Source organism: Etheostoma spectabile, chromosome 15 (genome assembly GCF_008692095.1).
Source record: "Etheostoma spectabile isolate EspeVRDwgs_2016 chromosome 15, UIUC_Espe_1.0, whole genome shotgun sequence".
Lineage (NCBI taxonomy): Eukaryota > Metazoa > Chordata > Actinopteri > Perciformes > Percidae > Etheostoma > Etheostoma spectabile.
Window position 1 is genome coordinate 19,688,331 of NC_045747.1, and position 5,477 is coordinate 19,693,807.

At 40.5% G+C, this 5,477-nt stretch overlaps 1 protein-coding gene across 1 annotated transcript in view; it reads left to right on the top strand.

Annotated features, from left to right (window-relative positions):
- The window catches only part of grin2ca (glutamate receptor, ionotropic, N-methyl D-aspartate 2Ca), an 86,787-nt gene that overhangs the window by 1,645 nt on the left and 79,665 nt on the right, over positions 1 to 5,477 (top strand). The gene's annotated exons all lie outside the window — the stretch shown is intronic.

Consider the following 5,477-nt stretch of genomic DNA (forward strand, 5'->3'; position numbering starts at 1 on the left):
GGGGGGGGATTAAGCAGAGCGGATCGATGCGTCATTGTAAACAGTTAGAGCAGCTGAGAGGGGCTTTGATACCTGTCCGCCGGACATGGGATGCTGCTGCTGCCGCTGCTGCTGCATGGTAAATTGAACTGCCACTGAAGAGTGACTTTTCAGGATGCGAGAGAATGAGAGGTTCCTGTAATTATTGAAGAATCCTTTCTGGCACTTCGGTTCAATAAATACAGAACAGGTCTTTTTCATTGTTTTTTTCTGAGGCATGGGAATGAGACAGCTCAGTAGTGTTGTATGAGAAAGAGGAGTGCTGAAAGTGTCTGATGAAGTCAAATGACGTGAAGAACAGATGAACAAAATGAAAGATGAATGAGGGAATAGTCTGACAGACTGAGGGAGTTGCAAAGGTCTGCAGGACTTTTTGAGTTAACCCAGAGAAACAATCAAGGCACGACAACAAATAAAAAGACAGCAAAACAGTATAAGCTAAATCATCAGCTACAAAGCGTAATAACCTGTAGAAGCAGCTGCTTATCAGCGACGTGTGTCCTCAGGTGATTTCTGCACCGAGAGCTAAACGCGCGGGGAGGGATTCATCCATTACAACTGATATTACATAGCCATAACTGTCCCTTTATCTCAAAGTACCAGTTGTATTATTCTGTCATGGACTCCAAAAGCCTGACCAACTGAAACTTTCTGGACAGAGACGTGAGTAGAACTTTGGCAGTAATGAATAGTAAGAGGTCAGAGGAAAGTATAGGTTAGGTGTGCTGTTTGATGGGTTCAAATCAGAGGTGAAGCAGTGAGACCAGGAATCTACTGGGACGTCCTGTAGATCAGATACGTCTATTTCCCACCTCTTAAGCCAGCATCCAATATTTAATTTGTAACAACAAACATATCTTTTCACTTGACCTCTGTAGTGGTATCTAGCCATGCAGCCCATGGAGGACAGGCATATTGCATCTATGCAGCATACAACCGTGGGACAGATGTGGGAGGGGATATTTAATGACACTGACGATCTGACTCAAGATAAAGATCCTAGCTGAGAGGTTTCGATGTTCCTGCCTCGTTTCAAAAAGGGCCAGTTCACCCAAATTACAAAACAAAAAGTATTTTACTAGCCTTTGGAACAGTGGTTTCCAACAAGGAGTGGCAAGATAAATCTGAGGGGTCACAACATGACTGACCCAAAAGGAAAAAAAAAAAAAAAAGATACGTTTTCTCATATACGTATAACGCATTGTTTTGCTTTTGGTTGTGACGAACTGGATGCTTAAAAAAACATGCTCTGTATCGTGTCCTGAGATAGCCTAACTTCTGTTATTTGAGACTAATATATATATATATATAATATATATATATATATATATAATATATATATATAATTATACCCACACACTACCGGTCAAAGTTTGGGTTCACAAACAATTTGTATTCCTCTCCATTATAGACAGAATACCAGCTGATCTGAGTGGGGGGCTGATCTTTAATGCAATATCTACATTGCCCATTTTCAGCAACCATTCATCCAATGTTCCAAGGCACATTCTGTTTATTAATCTGATATCATTTAAAAAACTAACTAGAAAACATTGGCGAACTCTTTGGCAATTATGTAAGCACATAATGTATCTGAAAACTGCTGCCCTGGTTAAAAAAACTTGCAACTGATCTCAGCTGGTATTCTGTCTACAATGAGTGAAATGGAATTTGTAAGTGACCCAAACTTTTGACGCGGTATTGTGTGGATATAATATATATATATATATATATATATATATAAATAAATAATTGAATTGAACTGGAAAGTTTTATCTCTTCTGTGTCTAATTACAACTAATGCGATCTGTGACAAGCATTTGGAAACCACTGCTCCACAACGGGTTCAAAGACAGAAAAAGTCTACCTGCTGCTCCTCCTCACAAGTTGCATACAGTATGTCTAACAGCTGTGAAATGTTCACTTCTCAGATATTTGAAAGACTTTTAGAAGGCTAAACGCGTAAAAGTATTTAGCGATTCATAAGACAAAAAAGAAAACTTTGCTAATTTCCTTTCTTGTTAATTAGCTCATCACTCAGATCGAATGTTGCAGAGTATGTTCTTCTCCCTCCATCGCAGTACAATGAATGTGGATGGAATTTCACTCAGGGTAAACAAGAAAATATATCTTCTTTTTTGGTAATTTGGGTGTTTATTTGTCTTTAAAGTGAGTCAGGCAGAGACTTTGTTCCCAGTAATATATTACAGATATTTATTTCAGTGGTCTGGTTGTAAAACAGGTAACCCACCAGCAGTTAGTTCCAGTAAACATTAGGGATGCAACGCGACACTCAACTCACGATTCAATTCACAATTTTAAGTTCACAATTGCATAAGCTGCAGGCCAATGACTGAAAAATATTCCTTTATTTATGTAAGTTGTGCAAATCAACAGATGTGTCCTCTCATCAAAAGTGCAATGGAAATTGTATTTTATATTAAATTCAAAAAATGTAAATTAGAACCAAATCCCACATCAAAATAACTAAATAAATAGAAAAGATGTCTTAAAATAGACTAAGAACATGTACTTGTAGTGACGTCTTATGTCAAACAAGAGAATTTGAAAGTAGATTACGCCCTAGGCTGATTACAAATTGCATTGCGATTCTTTTTTTTTTTTTTATCACAAGCGTTTGTAATCTTTGCACATTGATTTTGATTTAACCGATTCACGAAGCATCGTAACATCCCTAGTAAACCCTAATTGGTTATCACTTTGGCAAAATCATCCATCACACAGCTGGAGGTTTAACTCTGTCCAGAGGGAATTTCTCCACTAGCTTCGCTTGAGAATGAATGGGAGTGTGAACGGAGCGGCACCAGTTAGGCAGGTGAAAAATGGCTGTTCATTAAGTTATGCCAACCATATCCTAGTTTCAGTAATTGGATGTATATGAGTGCAATAGGTACATAACGTGTGTGTGTGTGTGTGTGTGTGTCTGCATCATGTTGATGTTCATGTATGATGGGCTGAGAATCCCTGCATTGGCTCGTTCTGACACATATTATATACACACACACACACACACACACACACACACACACACACACACACACACACACACACACACACACACAGACAGACAGACAGACAGACAGACACACACACACACACACACACTGTGTGAGGATCCTCATTATACTCAGTGAACAAGTGAGGGCAAGGACGAAATGTCCTAACATTCAAAAAAATGTCCTCACTGTGAAGGTTGAACTTTAGATGGGTCCAAACAAAGGTTGATGCACCAGGGCACATACCATCGTTTTCTAGTCACAAGGTTTCCAACACAGTAGTCAAAGACCTCTAGTGATGATTCATCCAATAAAACTGTTGAACAGCAACTACAACTGACTGTTTAACACATGTATCAGTTAGAGCTTGTCGTGTAGGATTACTACTACTGTGAATAAAGTAGATACTGATCAAACCTTACAAACAGCACCGAGTAGCTGTGATCACATGTAGAGACTTTACACACACACACACACACACACACATACATACACACAGACACACAGGAGTGATAGCCAAAGGGCGATGCAGAATTTGCACTCGCTTAGCCGTGTAGTTAAAAGTCATTGTGTCACACAAACACCGACGGATTCTCTTAATTACTCTATTTGTGATGTTACTTATTCTGATGTTACTGTAGTGTAACACATTTAACATCGGTAAATGACAGCGGACAAAGACCTCTCCAATGAATTACACTTACTCGTCAGTGATATTTTCACATTTACACAAAGTTTACTGTTTGTCATGCTTCTGTGTGAATCATATAAGACAGCCAACTCGTGGCGGATTCTACATTTGTCGTTTTATCCTTCCAGTGTCTACTTTTTGTACTTTGTAAAGGAAGTGATGTAACTTATGCTTGTGGATGGTTTGGAATAAACACAGGAGGACCTGGGTTGTCGTGCAGAAACTTGGGACAGAAAACCTAAATGACTAATATTTTGATGCGAGATTTTAACAAGTACGTGGTGGTTATGAAGACATCTGAAAAGATTACGCTGGGCTGAGATCTAACATTTAAAAGACTACATTTTCTCACGACTGGAGAAACCACAGGCAAGAGGACTCAATAGCACCACTCAGAGAAAGGAACTTGATGAAATAAAAAAAACTTTACCTGCCAAAAAAGGTTTGGTACACAGTCAAGAAGTCAAGGCAGATGAGAAAAAAACAAACACAGACTCTGAGAAAGGGGAACACAGTTGCACTTTTCTTTGATCATGATGGAAAAGCCATGAGATAAAGGAAAGATGTGAAGTAAAATTCATAAGGAAACCATATACCCTTAGAGAATCCCACTCCACTTACAGTCCACTCGGCTGCGTGTTTATCTGAAGGCGGGTGATTCTGATGTGGGTTAGCCGTGGTGAAACTACAACGCACCGAAGATGAACTACAGAAAGCATTTGAGATACTTCATACCTGCGACAGGAGAAGCAAATCGGGGGGGAGGGGGGAATACTAATCCCGTGTGAATATGGCTATAGTAAATATGCCACCTGCAGACAAGTTGAAAACTTAAACTTTAATCACTTTTTATGGGTGTCCATTTAACGGGGTTAAGTACCTAAAGCAACATCCTATAAAATGAATTATCTTTAAGGATTTCTTAGAAAAATGGCAAAGGGCTGTGTTGTCGCATGTGAGGCTGTAACATCTTTGCGTGTTTGCAGCCTGCAGGCAGACCAAAAACGACCTCTGGGTTTTCATCTCAGAGGTTAGCGCCTGCTTTGTCAGCTGTCCAGCTCTTCTGCTAACACTTAGAGCCGATCCGCTTAATCAATTGTTAAAAGACCAGACCTCACGCCATCTTCACTCTCTCTGCAGATTCATGGAGAGGAGAAGAGAAGAGAGGAGAGAGGGAGTAGGCTGACAGGACATGGGAAAGACAAAGGATTGGGGGGGAACTAGGCAAAGAGTGGGCATGCTTACATGGACAACTCTTTCAAATGGATATTTCACTGATTGACAGCCAGTCACAAGCATCCAGGGAAGTAAAACATTTACTGCAGGGGAGGGACTGAGGTTGTAGGATATCAGAGCAATTTATCCAAGGTCATGAGAGAGGAGTAGTACATTTCATACTGAATCAGGCAATGCTGCAACACCACGTGATCCTTTTTCCCGCCAATATATAGAGACCTGACAGGCCACTATCACATGTTCAAGCACAGATCCGTGTTGCGATACTGCAGGTGCACAAGTCCTCGGCGCGCTATCTTTATATGCAGGCTATCTGATGAGATCTTAAACCCGGGGCAGAAGAAGAAGTGTGGCAAGCTGTGTTGCTCTGCCTCCTCAAGGAGTACAACAGAGACTCCGGGGCCATTTATATTCATGGCGCAGTGCCACTCGCACCTCGTCAAACGTCCTGTCCCCGTTGAGAAGGAAAACTGATACGCTGTGGGCTTTGGACT